Consider the following 22,931-nt stretch of genomic DNA (forward strand, 5'->3'; position numbering starts at 1 on the left):
CCCCTATCACTGCCCCTAACAACTCCCAGCTAGTTCATAGCTCCTCCCACCAATTACATAGACACTCCCCTATCACTGCCCCTAACAACCCCTAGCTAGTTTATAGCTCCTCCCCCAGCTACTTACATAGACACTGCCCTATCACTGCCCCATCACTGCCCCTAACAACTTCCAGCTACTTTATAGCTCCTCCCCCAGCTAGTTACATAGACACTGCCCTATCACTGCCCCTAATAACTTCCAGCTAGTTTATAGCTCTTCCCACCAGCTAGTTACATAGACACTCCCCTATCACTGCCCCTAACAACCCCCAGCTAGTTTAAAGCTCCTCCCACCAGCTAGTTACATAGACACTCCCCTATCACTGCCCCTAACAACTCCCAGCTAGTTTATAGCTCTTCCCACCAGCTAGTTACATAGACCTTCCCATATCACTGCCCCTAACAACCCCCAGCTAGTTTATAGCTCCTCCCACCAGCTAGTTACATAGACACTCCCTTATCACTGCCCCTAACAACCCCAGCTAGTTTATAGCTCCTCCCACCAGCTAGTTACATAGACATTCCCCTATCACTGCCCTTAACAACACCCAGCTAGGTTATAGCAACTCCCACCAGCTAGTTACATAGACACTCCCCTATCACTGCCCCCTAACAACTCCCAGCTAGTTCATAGCTCCTCCCACCAATTACATAGACACTCCCCTATCACTGCCCCTAACAACTTCCAGCTACTTTATAGCTCCTCCCCCAGCTAGTTACATAGACACTGCCCTATCACTGCCCCTAATAACTCCCAGCTAGTTTATAGCTCTTCCCACCAGCTAGTTACATAGACCTTCCCATATCACTGCCCCTAACAACCCCCAGCTAGTTTATAGCTCCTCCCACCAGCTAGTTACATAGACACTCCCCTATCACTGCCCCTAACAACCCGCAGCTAGTTTATAGTTCCTCCCACCAGCTAGTTACATAGAACTTCCCATATCACTGCCCCTAACAACCCCCAGCTAGTTTATAGCTCCTCCCACCAGCTAGTTACATAGACACTCCCCTATTACTGCCTCTAACAACCCCCAGCTAGTTTATAGCTCCTCCCACCAGCTAGTTACATAGACACTCCCCTATCACTGCCCCTAACACCCAGCTAGTATATAGCTCCTCCCACCAGTTACATAGACACTCCCCTATCACTGCCCCTGTATGGACATAACATCATAGGAAGTAAGAAAGAGCTGCATGGACACGGTCATGTGACCACAGCCCAGAACGGGCTGTATATAGAGTTATGGACCACGCTGGTATAACTCGGGTATCTCCTGTATATAATTATATATGTACAGCTGGTATAAGTAATATATCTTCTTGTATACAGTGATATGGAACATGCTGGTATAACCTGGGCATCTCCTGTTGTATATAGTTATATATGTTACTTTTTCCCCTCATTTTCCTTGGCTGAGACAAGCAACATTGCCAATGCAAAACCTGAAGGGAATGCAATGCTGTTCCAGAGAGACTCACTCTAGCCTCTCTAAGATGGCAGCGACAACCAGCATTCCCTTGTTTTGCATTGGCTAGTCTGCTGTGATAAAACCTCCCATACAGTACATGCGGTTTTCATTGCTTTCTTAGGTAACACAGACACAGCTCCTGCTGCCCACATGAAGGACTTATTACTATCAGGCTAGGCCAGAGAGACTCATTCACTTCACTCACTCTAGCCTAAAGGATTAAAAATAACTAAGATTGTTTAGTGTTCTCCCCTACTACTGACATTCTAACGTCATTAATTGCTGAACTGGTCTCTCCTGGTATTTCTAGAGTGTTAACTCGTGGCAAGAAGTGGAGAACAGCGGGGGACAATAGTGGCACTAGTAGTCTACTATTGCCACTATTGTCCCCCTCTGTTCTCCACTTCTTGTCATGAGTTAACACTCTAGAAATACCAGGAGAGACCAGTTCAGCAATCAATGACGGTTTCTAGGATTTTACTTATTGTAGGTAGCCCTTAAGAGAAACTTAGTCTCACTCTAGCGTGTGCCTCTGGCCTGGCTCTAAGATGGCGCAGCCGCCGCCACTACCGCACCTTACTGCCTGCTGCTGCTCAGTCCTCCTCTCCCTGCAAAAAGAAGGAGGAGGCAGAAGTAGTGTGGCAATACGCAAAAGACTACGAGGATGACGTCGGCGCCGTCATGCAGATGAGTCTGACGACAAGTGCTGGCATTTTGCCAGCAGCGTTAGCGAACTTAGCGGCGCGCTGTAGGCTGAGTGAGCGGGCATTATAAAATTGTGAGCCCACCCGCGCAGCTTAGAGAGAACACTGAGTGCGGGTCCGGATTTCCAGATTCGGGCCGCACATCGTGCTGCCCCATAGAAATGAACGAGTCCGCAATTCCGTTCCGCAAAATGTGGAACGGAATTGTGGACGTGTGAATGGAGTATTACAAGGTCAACAGTAACCCATTGCAAGAGAAGACAACTAAAAAAAAACATTGGTTTTCTTATAAGAGAGGCAAGAACATAGAACTTTATCTGGCCATTATATGACTGGCCATTATATGACTTGTACAATTGTTCTCACTTTTGCTGTTATGTAGGCTCATTTGACAGTTTTTCCTAAGTTCTGTTCAAGAAAGGGTGGAGACTAGCTGCTATTATGTCTCCCATTCACAGCACATACAGAGAAAAGTAGATCCTTCACATACACAGAAACAGCAGCAGCATGGAGGACATTGTGCAGCAGTACTAGCAGTGTGCCTATAAATCCACCTCTAGGGTAAACAGTAGAGGCTGGTCCTCGGTGTGTCTCTCTGCCTCTTTCTCACTAAGGCAGCTGCCGCCTCGTCTTCCCTTCTCACTAGACTTTGTATGGGCAGCATCTGTAACCTGATATCTCAGTTTACAGACTCCTTTGTACAGATCTTATTATTAAATGGTGAGCGATTAGTCCAGAAGCCGGGGAAGAGGGAGTATGGGGGGGGGGGGGGGGGCTTGCGGTTGATGGAGACTGACTAGTGGAAAAAGAGGCATTTCCTCTAATAAGATATATTATAAAAATTCTTAACATTGCTTGTACTATATTAATTGATTGTACTATACTTGATTTATAGCAACAAAATTGTAAAATTTGCGAGCAATTTATTAATCACTGAATTAAAGGTTCTACAACTTTTTAAGATAAACTCATAGACCTAGTCCTGTTCTTAGCTGAGAAGCATATACAATATTATACAGTCTAGACAAGGCTCTGTGAGCTAAATCTTTTGGCATATGATGAGCTTGCTATAGGTTATGAGGTTATGGAACTGCTTTGTATACATCTGAAGATTTTTTTTCAGCATATACATCACTCTGTGCTACAAAAGAAATATGGCTATAGCCATTGCTACTTTGAGTCCTTTCTAAGAATTGAAAGAGGTTTTTCTACCATACATCACCTAGCCACATCCTTTCTATTTCTTTCTTATACCCTTAGATCCTAGTCATTCTCAGTGGCAGAGATTGGGGGACTAGTGATGAGCGGGAGGTGCCATATTTTATTTCGCGATATTTCACGAATATTCGATTGAATATTCGTCTTATATTCGTCGAAATCAAATATTCATCATTATTCTATTTATCGCAAATAATATGCGATTTAATTATTTGCGTATTGCGATTTGTATAAGGCAACTTTCCTATTGGTTGGCTAAAGCTATGTCTAATATGTGTATTATACGAATATTTGTTGTATTGCTATATATTCTTGTTTTAGAATATGACGAAGTTATAGCAATATAGCGAATATATTCGTAAAATACACATATAGACTGTAATTTAGCTAATATAGTGCTATAATTTTTTTATAGTCTATTTTTTTTTCTCTTCTGCACTTCAGATTTGGAAAAAATGTACACTATTAAAAAAAAAATACTATAGCACTATATTAGCTAAATTACAGTCTATATGTGTATTTTACGAATATTCGCTATATTGCTATATATTCTTGTTTTAGAATATGACGAATATTCTAAAAAACTAAGTTATAGCAATATAGCGAATATATTCGTTATTTAGACTATTTGTCTTTTTTTTTCCAATGTGTACTGTTATTCTACTTTGGCATACTGCTCCCTGACAAGTGTCCCCGTCACCATGGGAACGCCTGTGGGTTAGAATATACCATCGGATCTGAGTTTTCACGATCTCAGGGAAAACTCAGATCCGATGCGAACAACTGTACAGATTTGAAAAAAAAAGCGAATATTCAAAATAACGAATATATTCCCTATAGCTATATACTTGTTTTTTAGAATATTCGTCATTTCTTTTCCATATGAAAACATGATTCCTTCCTGCTTAAGTTGCTTGTGGGCCAATGACTCATTGACCCACAAGAAAGATGCAGGGAGGAATCATGTTTTCAGATGTTCAAAAATGACGAATATTCGATATAGCGAATATATAGCACTATATTCGAAATATTCGCGAATTAACGAAGTTGCGATATTCGCGATTAATAATCGCTATTCGAATATTCAAGCTCAACACTATTGTTTACCAGGCATTATGGGCATCGAATCTTAATGTCAACTTTAACTCCACATTAACCCCTTTTACCCCAGGCCAGTTTTCACCTTCCTGCCCAGGCTTATTTTTCCAAATCTGACATGTGTCACTTTATGCGGTAATAACTTTGGAATGGTGTTACTTGTCTAACCAATTCTAAGAATGTTTTCTAGTGACACATTGTTAGCAGTAAATTTGGGTCAATATTTTTTTCCTTTATGTCTAAAATAATTTATAATTTACAGAAAATTTGGAAACATACACAATTTTCTAAATTAGATTTTCTCAACTTTTAAGACAGATAGTAATACCTCATAAAATGGTTATTAATCAATATTCCCCATATGTCTACTTTATGTTAGCATAACCTTGTAAATGTCATTTTATTTTTGTAGGATAATAGAAGGCTTAGAATTTTAGAAGCAATTTTTAAAATTTTCAAGAACATTTCCAAAACAGTTTTTTAAACACCAATTCAGTTATAAAGTGATTTTGATAAGCTTACGTAATAGAAACCACCCATACATGACCCCATTTTAAAAACGACACCCCTCGAATTATACAAAACTGATGTTCCAAACTTTGTTAACCCTTGAGGTGTTCCACAAAATGTAATTTTGAAGATTTTTTAGGTTAATCCATTTTTTTCCTGCCACACAGGAAGGGTTAACAGCAAAATAAATATCAATATTTTTTACCCTAATTCTTCACTTCACAGAAAAAAAACATATGTGGTTGTAAACTGCTATATAAGCACATTGCAGTGGTCAGAAGGGAAGGAGCACCATATGGTTTTTGGAGGGCAGATTTAGTTGAAGTTATATTTTGGGTGCCATGTTTAAAGAGACCCTGAGGTACCCCTATGGTGGAAACCCTGAAAAAGTTTGGAAACTACACCCCTCAAGGAATATAGTAAGGGGTATACTGAGCACTTTGACCCGATGGACGTCTAACAGAATTTAAAAACACTTGGTTGTGAATAAAAATAAATTTCTTCCAATAAAATGTTGCTTTTGCCCCACATTTTTGTTATTTTCAGAAAAAGCACCCCATAATTTGTTACCCATTTTCTCCTGGATACGGCAACACCCCATATTTGGTTATAAACTGTTGTAGGAGCACATTGCAGGACTCAGAAGGGAAAGAGCTCTGGCATTTGCGGCGAAGATTGTGAAGGATTGGTTTACAGGCACCATGCCGGTATTTAACAGTGCCTGGGGTACCAGTGCAGCTATTTTCTGACAACCACATGTTTTTTCCCATGTGAGGACTTATTTTTTGTGGGATGAGTTGCCATCATCATTAGTTTTATTTTGGAGCACATATAGTGTTAAGGGAAATATGGCTTTCAGCCAGAACCTCATCCTGATGACCACACAAATATGCCTAATAATTGGACCCAGTGGTATTCACCCATTCAGTATGGCCAGTAGCATTGTGTCCCTTGTTAGCATATCTAAGGCAGTTGAACAACATCCTCTTGACCAAGAGATGGGGGGAGATATTTGGGTGGTCACAGGGTGGAGTCTATGGTGGGGGGCTGGGACACAGCAAGATATAGGTGAAAGTTGGGAGTGAGGCAAGGTCTCTCGCTTCCTGCCACCCACTGGAACAACAGCACTTCAGGAGCAAGCTAATTTATATGTGTGCGTATGTGGGTATGTATATAAGTATAATATCCCAGTAGACTTTATATGTGTACATATAGATATTTGTAGTCGGCAATTGCATTACCAGTTAGATTATATATGCCCTATATAACCACTGAAGAAGGGGATACTCCAACCCCGAAACGCGTCTGGTCAGACCCCCCATTGTTCCAAGGAGTAGTGCACTACCTAAAGAATAAAACCTCTGCCGACCATTGGTTGAAGGTCCGCGTGGAAAGCCTTACTGAATCGGGTCTGAAGCCAAACCGGTGGACCCACGTGTATCGATCCACGACGCGGCAAACGGAACTTCGGTGGAGGAAAAGGAAAACTCCACTTGAACATCGCAGGGCGGCTGGGGTCACTCCAAGCGGGTAAGACCGTTCCGACCATAGGTCGGTGTTACTGAATACAGCATTTAGCCACTGCCAGCGGGAAAACCGCTGGGATATACATGCAGCGGGACGCCGCTGTATGTTAGTTGGCTGCTATACTCCATACCTTCACTGCAGGTGCTATAAAGGTGGTACAAAGCCGCTCACCAGTGATATGGACAGACAATCACCTTCATAATCAGAGATAGGAACTCACACCTACTTTATCATCCACTACTCTTTTGTCCGATACTGTGCTGCTATTTTTTAGGACATTGATTCCATTATGAATGACTTAGTATCTTTTAAATGATACAATCATTTAAGCTGCTGCGCAAACCAATCCAGCTGGTGTGTCAAACTTTCTGCTACCTTCAGGTTCATAGTGCATTAACATCTATTAATTGATGAAGTTCATAGACACTGTCTTAAATTGCTTTTGAACGGTTGTTGTGCAGGTCGGCTGTTGCGGGAACCACTGCAGGCGCTATCGAGGTGGTACAAAGCCGCTTGCTAGCGCCATAGACTTGCAACCACCCTGTCAATAAGGAATAGAGATTCACAGTACCCTTGCTATCAATTATTGTGCTTCTATCGATAAAGTTCTCGTTTTCACTATCAGTGACTGAGTGTCTTTTAAATTTTGTAGTCCGGCTGGGCGATCGTGCTCACCATCAGCTGATTATTTGTCACCCATTAGGATCCTCAGTATACTGATAGGTTTTTATTGTCACAACATTCAATACGTATTTATTAAGATTGTTCTTGAGTGGAACTCTAATGTTAATATTTATTTTAGAATTTTATAGATATTGTCCTTGATTGTTGTTATTATTTTTAAACTGTTTTAACCGATTAAATTGAGTGGCTTAATATCTTGAGGTGTGCCCAGTCTTCCATAGATTGCTGTTATACTTGTTTGAGTAGTGGGGTGATACTACTCGACTGTGGGCACCCCGTTTGTTGGCTACACAAACTTGTGCGTCTGACTACCTCTGATTTTTATTGAGATTATATATGCTGTTTATGCAGGAGTCTCTATATGTACATGTACTAATGGTCAGGTACTGGATGTGATAGATCCAGTAGACTGTATATTGGTGGTCTCTGGATATACTGTATATACATACACATTATTAGCCACATTTGTTTGCATCCAGGGTGGGCAGGAACTGAGGTGGCTGTGTGTGGTGGTGTCCTCTATGTATTGTGTTATCTGTATCTTTATGTATAATGTCCATTGCTTTGTCATCTTTATGTTATCAGTAAACTATTTTTATATATAAGTATCTGTGAGGGTTGTGTGTTGCTCCTGGGGTATATGAAGGACTGGAAGAGGGTAATTATACACAGAATAATCGGGCTGTATGGGAAACAACTGCAACGTGCTAGGAATAGAATAGAAGGGATGGAAAACGGAGATATACATAAATCTCCATTTCCCAAGAAGCAAAAATCCCCTCTTCATATAGTAAAATGTTTTGATCACTTTTTATTTCGCTTTTTTGGGAAGCATGATATTGAATATTTCTGCCATTGCATTTTGGGTTTAGTTATTGCGGCGTACACAGTGTGGGAAAAATGACACATTATCTTTTTTCTGCTGGTCAGTACGATTACAGAGATACCAAGTTTATATTTATTTTGGTTTACCGCTTTTACACAAAGCATTTTTGCAAAAAAAAATTGGTTTTTGCATTGCCATTTTCTGAAAGCCATATTTTTTTTATTTTTGTAACACACTAACAGCTTGCCTATAAAATTTAGCCAGGGGGCTGGATCTCATAGGCTTCAGTAGGAGGAAAGCCATCGAGCTGCTGTTCCAGCCATTGGGTCCCCATCGCTGCAGCGAGGGGACCCAATGGAGTCAGAGAGGGAGCCCCCTTCCGCAAAAACCACAAAATCCCGGTCAGAGTTGACAGTAGTATATAAGGTATTAATGTGCCGGTATCCGGCGTATACAGTCGGGGCTTGGCTGTCAGGAACACTTATCGAGTAGGCCTAGCTCCTGCACCCGCCTGATAAGGGCGGCAAGTCACGCCCCGCTGCGCCGCATATGTACAGTGCTGATCGAGAAGGGGTTAAAGCTAATTTGATAATAACATTCTGTGGGGCACATTTACATAAGTTGTACACATTTATGGTGTACAAACATTGCAATTTTTTTTAGCAAATGGCATTTTGCACAAAAAATGCAACTTATTATTCTTCACTGCCTCTCTCAATTTTTATTAAGTGCGTGGGGCTTAGCAGAAGGGGGCAGGATGACCAGAGAACACATGCATATAGCTGGTGTAAACTTCAGTTTCTAGTGCATGGACTGCACAAGATGCAAAAACTGTATTCAGGCATAGATCTCTTAATAAATTTGCCACATCTTACTGTGATGGACTTTTTACTAAAATTGGCACATGAAGAGCCAGTCATAAATGTGCCCCTGTATGTTGTAATGAGCTAGAGCTTGAAAGCCTTACAATGTAAATTTTCTGATTCACCACAGAACTCTGTTTCTTATAACTATACAGTAGTAAAATAGAAAACCCAATAACAGAATAGCTGGCTTCTAATAGGTATGCTAGGGAGGCTTACAAACCTTTGGAATGGGAACATGGTCTCTAATTAACCTCTAAGATTTAGCATAGCTCCTTCATATAACAAGTATGATAGACCAGGGCGGAAGACAGGAAATATACAGACCACCAAAGGCAAGGAACTACTCAAGAGTTATCAAAAAAAAATGTCAAAACATAGTGGAAATTTTTGATGAAACCCACATAACACAGTACATTTTCAGTATAATTGGAGACATTTGTGATACATGAGCCAGTGTTTATATTACATCTTAAGCAATAATCCCCAGAAAGGTCAGTAAAAAATAGCTATGGCCTCCAGCAGTGGTACAGAGTGAAACATCTGCATGCAAGACATCTACAGTAAAATATATTCTGTGCATACCGTAGGTTTAATTTTGAGTTGGGGGTACTGCTTGAGTGTTAACAAGATAACAAGTCCTTTTTGCACGTGTGCATTTATAAAATGTATATATACCTATTGCTTTGACATGGAATTATTTCCAGTGCACTAAATTTAAATTGGCAATTAACAAAAGTGGATCTTGACAGTTAAAGGGGTTGTCCGAGTTATGAAAAAAAAATAATATAGCACTGAAAATCTGATATATAACTGAGCTAAGCAAGTTTTATACAAAAAATAAAATAAAATATTTCCTCATTTCCCTGGTTCTTTTCTGGCCCTTTGTTGCAATAAAAACAACCTCTGCCCCTCCCCCTGCACTGCTAAGGGAGTGGATACAAGAGCTGCCCTGAGTGACATGTCTGCCCCTCCCCCTGCTCTGCTAAGGGAGTGGATACAAGAGCTGCCCTGAGTGACATGTCTGCCCCTCCCCCTGCACTGCTAAGGGAGTGGCTACAAGAGCTGCCCTGAGTGACATGTCTGCCTGCTGGGAGACTCAGCAGCATGTTGTATGTGTAGGACTACAAGTCCCAGCTGTATAATGACACTGCTAAGGGAGTGAATACAAGTGCTGCCCTGAATGACATGTCTGACTGCTGGGAGACTCTGCAGCATGTTGTATGTGTAGGACTACAAGTCCAAGCTGTATAATGACTTTGATAATACACACAGGATCTTCTCCCTACCTTCTTGTGCAATGCTCTCTCTGGTATGTATTGTCTCTTCACTGCCTGCAGAGCTGTGCAGCTGAAGGGGTTAAGAATCCCAGCAGAGAATAGACGGCAGTGAAGGGGGGCGTGGCCAGCACAGTGACGTCTCGTTTACAGGCTTGTAAACGACCTTTATCAGAGCAGAGATAGAAGATGACATCACAGGTCATGTGACCCTCAGTAAAATCTGAGAAACCAGCCACTGGAGATAAAGTGAGTGAATTGGAAAGCTGTTACATTTGCTTAGTTAGGAACATAGAAAGAACAAAAAAAATAAAAAATCGGATAACCCCTTTAATGACCAGATACTATTTCGTAATTTAGAAGGCGTGGTGGTTTAGCGTTTCAAATTTTTTTTATTTATGGGACTACCAAAATAATTTTAGCAATTTTTTTTATGTGACATCAAGAGCTTTTTATTAATATTTTTTTTAGATTAAATTATTAAAATGAGTTCCCTATTTTGTGTTGGTCGTTTTGTATATAATTTGTGTAGTTTCAAGTGAATGGGGTGATAAAGGTGACAGTTCGGTTGGTGTGGGCATTACATTTTTTTCTTTCATTTGTATTTTTTATTTATTTTATTTTTCAATTTATTTTTGGCACACTATATGTCCTACCAGGGGGTCATTAAAAGACCTCTGGGGGATGTGTGCTCCTGCCTGTACATCATTCAATGTGACTCCACAGTGGAATCTGTACACTGCTTTCATGTCAGGAGTGTAAGAGTGTACAGTCGTGGCCAAAAGTTTTGAGAATTAAATAAATATTGGAAATTGGAAAAGTTGCTGCTTAAGTTTTTATAATAGCAATTTGCATATACTCCAGAATGTTATGAAGAGTGATCAGATGAATTGCATAGTCCTTCTTTGCCATGAAAATTAACTTAATCCCCAAAAAAACTTTCCACTGCATTTCATTGCTGTCATTAAAGTACCTGCTGAGATAATTTCAGTAATCGTTTTGTTAACTCAGGTGAGAATGTTGACGAGCACAAGGCTGGAGATCATTATGTCAGGCTGATTGGGTTAAAATGGTAGACTTGACCTGTTAAAAGGAGGGTGATGCTTGAAATCATTGTTCTTCCATTGTTAACCATGGTGACCTGCAAAGAAACGCGTGCAGCCTTCATTGCATTGTATAAAAATGGCTTCACAGGCAAGGATATTGTGGCTACTAAGATTGCACCTCAATCAACAATTTATAGGATCATCAAGAACTTCAAGGAAAGAGGTTCAATTCTTGTTAAGAAGGCTTCAGGGCGTCCAAGAAAGTCCAGCAAGCACCAGGATCGTCTCCTAAAGAGGATTCAGCTGCCGGATCGGAGTGCCACCAGTGCAGAGCTTGCTCAGGAATGGCAGCAGGCAGGTGTGAGCGCATCTGCACGCACAGTTAGGCGAAGACTTTTGGAAGATGGCCTGGTATCAAGAAGGGCAGCAAAGAAGCCACTTCTCTCCAAAAAAACATCAGGGACAGATTGATCTTCTGCAGAAAATATGGTGAATGGACTGCTGAGGACTGGGGCAAAGTCATATTCTCCAATGAAGCTACCATCAGTCCTGTGTCATGCCAACAGTAAAGCATCCTGAGACCATTCATGTGTGGGGTTGCTTCTCATCCAAGGGAGTGGGCTCACTCACAATTTTGCCTAAAAACACAGCCATGAATAAAGAATGGAACCAAAACACCCTCCAACAGCAACTTCTTCCAACAATCCAACAACAGTTTGTTGAAGAACAATGCATTTTCCAGCACGGTGGAGCACCGTGCCGTAAGGCAAAAGTGATAACTAAGTGGCTCGGGGACCAAAACGTTGACATTTTGGGTCCATGGCCTGGAAACTCCCCAGATCTTAATCCCATTGAGAACTTGTGGTCAATCCTCAAGAGGCGGGTGGACAAACAAAAACCCACTAATTCTGACAAACTCCAAGAAGTGATTATGAAAGAATGGGTGGCACTTGCTATCAGTCAGGAATTGGCCCAGAAGTTGATTGAGAGCATGCCCAGTCGAATTGCAGAGGTCCTGAAAAAGAAGGGCCAACACTGCAAATACTGACTCTTTGCATAAATGTCATGTAATTGTAGATAAAAAAGCCTTTGAAACGTATGAAGTGCGTGTAATTATATTTCACTACATCACAGAAACAACTGAAACAAAGATCTAAAAGCAGTTTAGCAGCAAACTTTGTGAAAACTAATATTTGTGTCATTCTCAAAACTTTTGGCCACGACTGTACAGATTCCAAAGTGCTATTGTCGCAAGCCCTTGAGGAGCTGGAGCGGACGATGGGAGTGGTAGTGGCTCTATCTGCAACAGTCCATCACAGTCACTCTCCTTACACCGTCGCTTCCTAGGGCTCGGGCAGTGAAAGGAGGGCACACCCTTTATTCCCTTGGGATACACCCTGACGTTAGGGCTCCTGTCTGATGGTAATTGGGGTGACCATGGTGTTTTGGTTTTTGGTGTGGGTGCAAGGTCTAATAGCTTTGATCAGCAAATACCTTTCTTTCTGGCTCTATGCTTGGCCATGCAGATTTCTGGACCTTTTTGTCTCTTTCTTTCTTTCTAGGGTACTGTAGAAATGAGATCTTTTTCTCAGTAGATAATCTTCAGAGAAGGTGATTCTCTGCAACTCTAGTCTAAGGGCTCATGCACACAAATGTATTCTCTTTCCATGTCTGTTCCATTTTTTTGCGGACCGTAGGCGGAACTATTCACTTCAACGGGTCCGCAAAAAAACAGAAGTTACTCCGTGTGCATTCTGTTTCCATATGTCCATATTTCCGTTCTGCAAAAAAATAGAACATGTCCTATTATTGTCCGCATTACAGACAAGAATAGTACAGTTCTATGAAGGGCCACTTGTTCCGTTCCGCAAAATACGGAATGCACGCGGATGTCATCCATATTTTTAACGGATCTTTTTTTGGCGGACCGCAAAATACATACGGTCATGTGCATGAGACCTAATCCTGTGAGGATTGGAGCACATGGAGTTGTTTCCTCACTCTGTCAACTCCAGATTTGAACTCTTTACATTTAGCTAGGGGTGGATCCAGGTAGTGGCGGATTGGCCATAGACCTTTCAGGGAAATGTCCTGGTGGGCCGATGCCCAGGGGGGCCACCCAATCCCTCCTCTCTGCCACTGTCAAGGTACATATTGAGCTCTGAGGGATAATTAAAGCTGTGAGAATCAGGTACTCATGTACATGGCCAGCTATCGCACATACCCTTCTGAATCCAACTGGTGTGTCTCCAACTGGTGTGTCCCGCATCTCCTCCTAAGCCTGCACCATATTCTAATCAGAGACAATTGAAGGAGGACAGAAAATGGCATCTATTGATAGCCACCACATGGGGCAGCTTTTGGGGCAATATACACTACACTGTGGTATACAGTTCTGATGGGACAGTATTTTGCACTATGCTATTGCTGCCCCTGCCTACTTACGTTACCCCACCTTATATCAATTTGTATCCGCCTATAATATGGGGCCACATTAATGTTTTTTTTCTAGGGCCGCTTTAAATTCCCAGTCCGCCCCTAGATCCAGGATCCACCCCCAAACTTCCTGTAGGGGATGTGTCCGAGTTAGTTAATCCCTCACTTCCATCCATAACCATACTGGGTATACATGATATTAAATTACAAAAACTAGCAATAAATAACATGAAAAATAGAGTTGAGCGAACACCTGGATGTTCGGGTTCGAGAAGTTCCCGGAAATATTCGGGTTCGGGATACGAACTCGACCCGAACTTCGCCCCGAACCCCATTGAAGTCAATGGGGACCCGAACTTTTCGGCACTGAAAAGGCTGTAAAACAGCTCAGGAAAGGGCTGAAGGGTTGCAAAAGGCAGCAAAATGTAGGTAAATCCCCTGCAAACAAATGTGGATAGGGAAATTAATAAAAATGAAATAAATAAAAATTAACCAATATCAATTGGAGAGAGGTCCCATAGCAGAGAATCAGGCTTCACGTCACCCACCACTGGAACAGGCCATTGTCAGATATTTAGGCACCCAGACAGAGGAGAGAGGTCCCATAGCAGAGAATCAGGCTTCATGTCATAGCAGAGAATCAGGCTTCATGTCACCCACCACTGGAACAGGCCACTGTCAGATATTTAGGCCCCGGCACCCAGACAGAGGAGAGAGGTCCCATAGCAGAGATTCAGGCTTCATGTCATAGCAGAGAAACAGGCTTCATGTCACCCACCACTGGAACAGGCCACTGTCAGATATTTAGGCCCCGGCACCCAGACAGAGGAGAGAGGTCCCATTGCAGAGAATCAGGCTTCATGTCACCCACCACTGGAACAGGCCACTGTCATATATTTAGGCCCCGGCACCCAGACAGAGGAGAGAGGTCCCATTGCAGAGAATCGGGCTTCATGTCACCTACCACTGGAACAGGCCACTGTCAGATATTTAGGCCCCGGCACCCAGACAGAGGAGAGAGGTCCCATAGCAGAGAATCAGGCTTCATGTCATAGCAGAGAATCAGGCTTTATGTCATAGCAGAGAATCAGGCTTCATGTCATAGCAGAGAATTAGGCTTCATGTCATAGCAGAGAATCAGGCTTCACGTCACCCACAAATGGAACAGGCCACTGTCAGATATTTAGGCCCTGGCACTCAGACAGAGGAGAGAGGTCCCATAGCAGAGAATCAGGCTTCATGTCATAGCAGAGAATCAGGCTTCATGTCACCCACCACTAGGACATGTGGCTGTGGCAGAATGGCCACGTCCTCTCCCAGCACCAGAGGGTACACTAACACCACCACGACCATGTCCACGTCCCTTACTAGATGTTTTCCTCATTGGTACCGTTCACCACAATAAGAAAAAAAATTATTTGGCCCAATGTATTGAATCTGGCTATCTGGCTATCTATTTAGGTACCGTATTACACTAATACAGGCACAGCAGTAACCACAGATTTAGCTGAATATAAATTGTAGGCCTAGTATTTAGGCCCTGGATGACAGGTATACGTTTACGGACAGAATTAGACTTGGAGATGCACGGTAGCGTGTGAAGTTATTGAGGATGACCCTATCCGCACCTTCAATCTAATATACCCTTTTATGGATAGATTTAAACTTGGCCTGCTACAGCAGAAACCACTGATTTAGGGAATTGCTAAGTTGGGAATTGTATTTCAACCCAGAAAAAAATATATCCTTTGCCAGACAGCAGACAGTATTACAATTGGCTAGCCACAGCTGAAACACCAGATTTAGGGTACTGCTATTTTGGCAATTGTATTTCAACCCTCAATAAAATAGTAAGCACAGCCAAGCCCCTGATGTAGGATATAGAAAAAAAAAACACACTATTGATGGTTAAATGTACTTGGTGGCAGCTTGTGCTGGCGCACCACAAGACACAAAATGGCCGCCGAACACCCCAGAAAAAAAGTGACAGAAAAACGCTCTGGGCAGCCTAAAAACAATGAGCAATTAAATAGCAGAGGTTGAATGATTCACAGCTGTAGATCGATCACTTCATTAAGTGTTTTTGAAGAGTAAATCGCTGCCTAATCTGGCCCTAACAGCAGCAGCTGCATCCTATCCCTACACTGATCAGAGCAGAGTGACGTGCGGCGCTACGTGACTCCAGCTTATATAGAGGCTAGGGTCACATGCTGCACTGGGCAATCACAGCCATGCCAATAGTAGGCATGGCTGTGATGGCCTCTTGGGGCAAGTAGTATGAACACCGAACCCAGACTTTTACGAAAATGTTCGGGTTCGGGTCCGTGTCACGAACACCCCAAAATTCGGTACGAAACCGAACTATACAGTTTGGGTTCGCTCATCCCTACATTAGAGAGAGAAAAACTATTTGCAAGTATAAAGCTCTGGGGTACTGCACTATAGACACCTGAAGTTCAGGTGCCTATTAGGTCACTAGAACAGTAAAATGAGTAAAGTATCTTACAAAAACGAATTATGGCCCCTTTAGAATAGTTTTAATAAAGTTGTTTGAAAAGTTAGGTACTCTTTAAGGGCTCATGCACACGACTGTGGTTTTTGGCAGGAACTGCTCATACTCCATGGTTCACTTCTCTGGCTAAGGCCTCATGCACACGACAGTATTTTTTCACGGTCCGCAAAAACGGGGTCCGTAGGTACGTGATCCGTGACCGTTTTTTCGTCCGTGGGTCTTCCTTGATTTTTGGAGGATCCACGGACATGAAAAAAAAGTTGTTTTGGTGTCCGCCTGGCCGTGCGGAGCCAAACGGATCCGTCCTGAATTACAATGCAAGTCAATGAGGACGGATCCGTTTGACGTTGACACAATATGGTGCAATTGCAAACGGATCCGTCCCCATTGACTTTCAATGTAAAGTCAGGAGTCCCTTTACTTTCACACTTGCGTTCAGAGCGGATCCGTCTGAGACGGATCCGCTCATATAATGCAGATGGTGGCTCCGTTCAGAACGGATCCGTCGGCATTATATTGTTAAAACATTTCTAAGTGTGAAAGTAGCCTCAGACGGATCCGTCCAGACTTTACATTGAAAGTCAATGGGGGACGGATCCGTTTGAAAATTGAGCCACAGTGTGTCATATTCAAACGGATCCGTCCTCATTGACTTACATTGTAAGTCTGGACGGATCCGCACGCCTCCGCACGGCCAGGCGGACACCCGAACGCTGCAAGCAGCGTTCAGGTGTCCGCCTGCTGAGCGGAGCGGAGGCTGAACGCTGGCAGACTGATGCATTCTGAGCGGATCCGCGTCCACTCAGAATGCATTAGGGCTGGACGGATGCGTTCGGGGCCGCTTGTGAGCCCCTTCAAACGGAGCTCACAAGCGGACACCCGAACATTTTAACTTGAAGCGTCCCCATCACCATGGGAACGCCTCTATGTTAGAATATACTGTCGGATATGAGCTACATCGTGAAACTCAGATCCGACAGTATATTCTAACACAGAGGCGTTCCCATGGTGATGGGGACGCTTCAGGTTAGAATATACTAAAAAACTGTGTACATGACTGCCCCCTGCTGCCTGGTAGGTGCTGCCAGGCAGCAGGGGGCAGCCCCCCCCCCTGTTTTTGACTCATTGGTGGCCAGTGCGGCCGGCACCCCCCTCCCCCCCTGTAGTTAACTCATTGGTGGCCAGTGGGCCCCCCCTCCCCTGTAGTTAACTCGTTGGTAGCCAACCCCCCTCCCTCCCCTGTAGTTAACTCGTTGGTGGCCAGTGGGCCCCCCCCTCCCCTGTAGTTAACTCGTTGGTGGCCAGTGCCCCCCCCCTCCCTCCCCTGTAGTTAACTCGTTGGTGGCCAGTGGGCCCCCCCCTCCCCTGTAGTTAACTCGTTGGTGGCTAGTGGGCCCTCTCCCCTCCCTCACCCTCCTAATTAAAATCTCCCCCCTATCATTGGTGGCAGTGGAGCGTACCGATCAGAGTCCCAGTTTAATCTCTGGGGCTCCGATCGGTAACCATGGCAACCGGGACGCTACTGCAGTCCCGGTTGCCATGGTTACTTAGCAATTTGTAGAAGCATCATACTTACCTGCGAGCTGCGATGTCTGTGTCCGGCCGGGAGCTCCTCCTACTGGTAAGTGACAGGTCTGTGCGGTGCATTGCCTAATGATCTGTCACTTACCAGTAGGAGGAGCTCCTGGCCGGACACAGACATCGCAGCTCGCAGGTAAGTATGATGCTTCTACAAATTGCTAAGTAACTATGGCAACCGGGACTGCAGTAGCGCCCCGGTTGCCATGGTTACCGATCGGAGCCCCAGCGATTAAACTGGGACTCCGATCGGTACGCTCCACTGCCACCAATGATAGGGGGGGAGATTTTAATTGGTAGGGGGAGGGAGGGGAGAGGGCCCACTGGCCAGCAACGAGTTAACTACAGGGGAGGGAGGGGGGGCCCACTGGACACCAATGAGTTAACTACAGTGGAGGGAGGGGGGGGCACTTTCTACCAACGAGTTAACTACAGGGGAGGGAGGGGGGGCACTGAGAGAGGTCCTGAGCAGTAGACCCTTCCCCTCCCTAAAAGTGAACGCCCATCCTTACGAGCTTTAAACACTTTTAGGGGCATTTTTTTTACTGAAATGTATGTATATTGTTTTATTAAAAAGCACTTTTTTCAGTAGGGTATTATTAAGAATTTTGCACCATTCGGCCTGTGCAGCTTCTCAGCCCCAGCAAACAAAAATGAGCCCCCATACAGCTCCATAGATCTAAGTATAAAAATATGTGAGGGTCAGAATATGGAGATGCCAAACAAAAATGCGTTTTTTTCAAAGTTAGATTTTTTTTTAAAGTATTAACACACAAGAAAAAACTATATGTATATGTGGTATCACTATATCCATACTGACCTAGAAAATGAAGGGAACAAGGTCAGTTCAAATCCATAAAATTATCGCACAATTATGTTATTGTTTTCTAATTTCAACACATTTGGATTTTTTTTTAAACTTCCCACTAGAAGATTTGCAATATCAAAGTGTGCCACTAGAAACTGCAATTTGTCCCACAGTTTATGTGAACAGTAATAAAAAAAAAAAGTTACAGCTCTGGGAAACCAGTGATTTAAAAAATGAAAATGCAAAAATGGAAAAACCCAAGATCTAAAAAGCGTTAATGTATATACAGAATTTTTTTAAAAATAAGATGAGGAATATTTGACCAGTAATCCTCTTGGGTATGAAGAATTGAACAGGTTCTAGAAGAGGAAATTACTGAGATAGCAATTAAGGGAGAGGTGCTTGTTGTAAGAGATCTTTACAAGTCATATGTTCATTGGAATGCAGCTAGGTCATCCTGGAATGGAGATGTCCTGATTTATTTGGCGGTGCATTAACTCCAAGAGAGTGAGAACAAATTCTAATGGAACGATTATATTGTATATAATACTTGTGGAGCTGGAGCTCTGCCGGTCCCCAGTGCAGTACCCCAGTACAACATAGGGTATATGCAATTGGTTTGTACTGTTTGTAATGTTAATGTAATGCACCTTGGTATCGGTATGTTCCAGCATGAGCCAGGTGTGGCCAGAACTAACAATAGTGGCCCAACCCTCTCTGTACCTTAGAGAGGGGGCTGGCCCCTCACCCCGGTTTCAGAAGATTCCAGTAAGTGTAGTTGTGAGAAGGGTGGAGGTAGGGGGCAGACGTGATGTGCTTCTTTCCACCAGACACTAGCTTCAAGCTCTAGAGATTTCTACATCATCAAGAGCTCCAGGAGATGAAAGACAGAAAGTCTAAATTATCAAGGTAACCCAGCTTGATGTGTTCCAGACCCTGCTGCTGCAAAGGGATAACATGTTAAGACACCCTTTGCACCCCCAGCTTAGTGGACACTACAGGCACAGTTGCCAGATTGTAATTGTATCAACATGGACATGTACATCAAGGGCACCCCTTAGCTACCATCGAGTAGGGAGCTTATGACTACAGAGAGAGTGCCCGAGTGAACACAAGCTGCCCCTTCTTGACTGCACCGACCCCAGGAAGTGATGGCCTGAGGGAGTACACCATGACCTATCACCATCAGTGCCACTACCACTCCCATCCTCTGTTCCGGCTTCCCCAGCAGCTCACTGCATATGTTAGTTAAGAATGAGTACATCTTAGGTTATGATTGTGGAAAACAAGACGTTAATTAGACTTCAGTAGACTTCAGTATGTAGATGTGCCCATACACATTAGAGGAAAATCAGATAAACCCATTTGTATCAACAGAATTTCCCAGTTAACATGTTCATTAGCTACAGCTACTGTCACACACTAACCGCACTTCCTCTCCAGCAGCCTCTTGAATCATCACCTGGCTGCAAAAGGGGCATCTGGTGGCCACACCAAAGCATGAATATACATTTGTTTAAATAACATTTTGCATAAAACACACCATATGAAGCCAAGATCATGTGAATTCAAGTATTTGATCTCTAAGTACTTAATTGCAAGAATACTCTCTTGGACAGTATGTCTACCAGACAGGTATTGGAATATAGGTATCTTCACCTAGGAAAACCAACCAGGAGACTTGGTGATCTGTATAACTTTCATATTACAAATTTGGGAATTGAATTGACGTACAAATTAAACACTTAATTTTGTATCATGATACATGCTTGCAAATCTCAGTAGCAACAAACTGTAAACCAGGCACATTAGAATGGATCCTCTGCATACAGTACGATCTGCCTATTTCATGTTCATAAGGAAAGCAATGCTTTTCCAAAAACGATATACACAGGAGTGTTTTTGAGCTCTCATTACTATTGAAGTTCATTAGAAATATGATATACCAAAAGTCCCTGCCTTTGGCTCTCCAAATAGTATCAGTATCAGTTAATCACTTAACCCAATGAGATAAAATCCCAATAGACCACACAAATCTGCCACGGATAAAGTACTGACAGAAGTCAATCGGGAATTAGCTCTCAATCCATCTCCTTCTATATTTTCAAAGTGGAGACTGACTGCTGATAAAGTCTCCTCTCTAGGACCGCAATGTAACAGCACGTTCTTTGATCACAGCCACGAAGTTCTAATTTTGATGAATGTTCTTTGTATCTATTAATGGGTGCTTAGTGAGAATCACCACTGTTTACGATCATGGATAGACTGTGTTATTGCAGGCTGTAGTTCCCATCATGGCGTTAGCTGAAGTGGACAAGAGATATAAAGTGTAGACACCTATGTTCTCAGTGGTCCAGACAAGGGACCATATCTAATCTTTCTTGAAGTTTATTTTCAGATAGTAACCATACTGTTTACATTGTCACATCGGAAAAAGTTCTAAGGAGAGTTATTAGCACTGGTGCCAATGCTTTTAAGAGATTTGTGCAAGCAAAGTAATCCCCAAGTGTTCCCAAACCATTGGCTTGGAAGCCACATATGGCACTAGGAGCTTTAACCTAAGATACTATTGTACTCTAGTGACATCAAGGATGTCATAGCACTACTAGAACTTGGTGCCAGGGCAAAAGCTATATCATATTAAGCACTAGTAGAAGAAACATAACCAGATCATATATTTAATAGACGGTTCCCCTTTTTACAGTCAGTGTAGACCAACACCAACTCGTATTTGAAAGTGGCTTGTGACCTGCAAAAGGTTGGAGATCTCTGTCACCTAAAGAAGTCTCATTCTTGGTCAACAAATAACCACCAATTGGTATAAACAGAAAAATAATACAGGAACCCATAGTCAATCAAGATGGATTTTTTTTACCCATCAGAAAGGCTGTGTAGAAATGAAAGGGAACAAAGCAGAATTTAGGCATCATCCTGAAAAGGCATGTATGAGGTTAGACAGACATGTTTGCCTTCTTCCAGAAACAGCACCACCCTTGTTCATAGGCTTGCAGCTCAGTGCCTTGTATCTGAATATAACACTGTGTTAATGTGCCCACAAAATGTAATTATTCCAATAGATCAGTGGCCAGTTTCCTCTGTGACATGGAAATAATGGCTTCCAGAGGTTTATCCACAAGTACCCACTAGTGTATGCAAATTACTCCCGTCTTACATTATTCACTTGGGGTGTCAGCCATTTACTTTAACAAGTCTTTGCATATCTTAACAGGTGTAATACGTTACATGTAAATCAGAAACTTGAAGTCACACATTGCTTAGCTGCACACTGAAGAAACCACAAACTATCAGTGATTGACAGCCTCACTGTATGACTGTTGTGGGGATTCGCTCTGGTAGGCAGGTTAGCGGATGCAATATAGAGGCAATGGACCAGGTTTTAAATCAATCTTCAGTGTTTATTCACACGCATAACAGAACAGTCCCTTTTCAGGCTTGGTGCTTGTTCACACACAGAAAAAACTAAATAACATTCACCTGGTATCCTGGGTGTCAGTTCACACCCAGCTGAATGCTCAGCCTCAGAAAGTCCACTTGCAGGCTGTAAGGCGGCCTGCTCGCCTGACACACGGCCTTCAGACCTCAGCGCAGAGAGCTCCCAAAACCACAGCGTCTCCACAGCTTCACTGTGAAGTGGAAGATAATCCCCTCAGCTGAGACTGCTGGCTGGGATTTTATCCAGGCCAAAATCCGGCCTGGAGTTTAGGGAGGAGCCACCCACCCTGCATTTTGGCTGCTCCCAGTAAGTGCCGGCCAGGATCGGCTTTACAGCCATACTAACTAACAAATAGTGTCAGTCAGCACTAACTGCCGCTGACACTTAAAATTACCGGCTTTACCTCACCGAGGTCAGGAATCTCGGTGATACATACCTTCCGTCAATGAAGGACCCTTGCGCCTTCCTACACTGTGTATACACAGATAGCTGTCGATCACTGAGAAGTCCGCCTCCATGACTTCAAAGCTCAGAATGAGCAGGAATTTAAATGATTGAAATACAGGTTTTACAAAAAATTTTAACCATAAAACTATATATCTATCTGCTCAGCTCTTCCTGCTCTATAACACACCGTCTGTAGATTACATTGCACTTTCATGGTGACAGGTTCCCTTTAATATTTTTTCCTAAGTGCTCCTAAACTGAATGATGTGCCACTATCAATTTCTTTTACCTCAGTGGCTGGTTACAAGGTCCCTGGTTTCCCATCAATGGGCAAGCTAGTGCAGAGCTGCTGCCCCCTCAAACATGACAACCAAGATGGTGTCCTCTTTTTCTCCAGCTGCATCTTCTTCTGTGCAGGCGCTGGACAGGT

General features: G+C 43.1%; 1 pseudogene; it reads right to left on the reverse strand.

Moving 5' to 3' along the window:
* LOC122925283 overlaps nucleotides 1-22,393 on the reverse strand; it is a 42,766-nt pseudogene extending 20,373 nt beyond the window's left edge.
* Nucleotides 22,394-22,931: the final 538 nt, after the last annotated feature.

This window comes from Bufo gargarizans, chromosome 1, assembly GCF_014858855.1.
Source record: "Bufo gargarizans isolate SCDJY-AF-19 chromosome 1, ASM1485885v1, whole genome shotgun sequence".
Taxonomy (NCBI): Eukaryota; Metazoa; Chordata; class Amphibia; order Anura; family Bufonidae; genus Bufo; species Bufo gargarizans.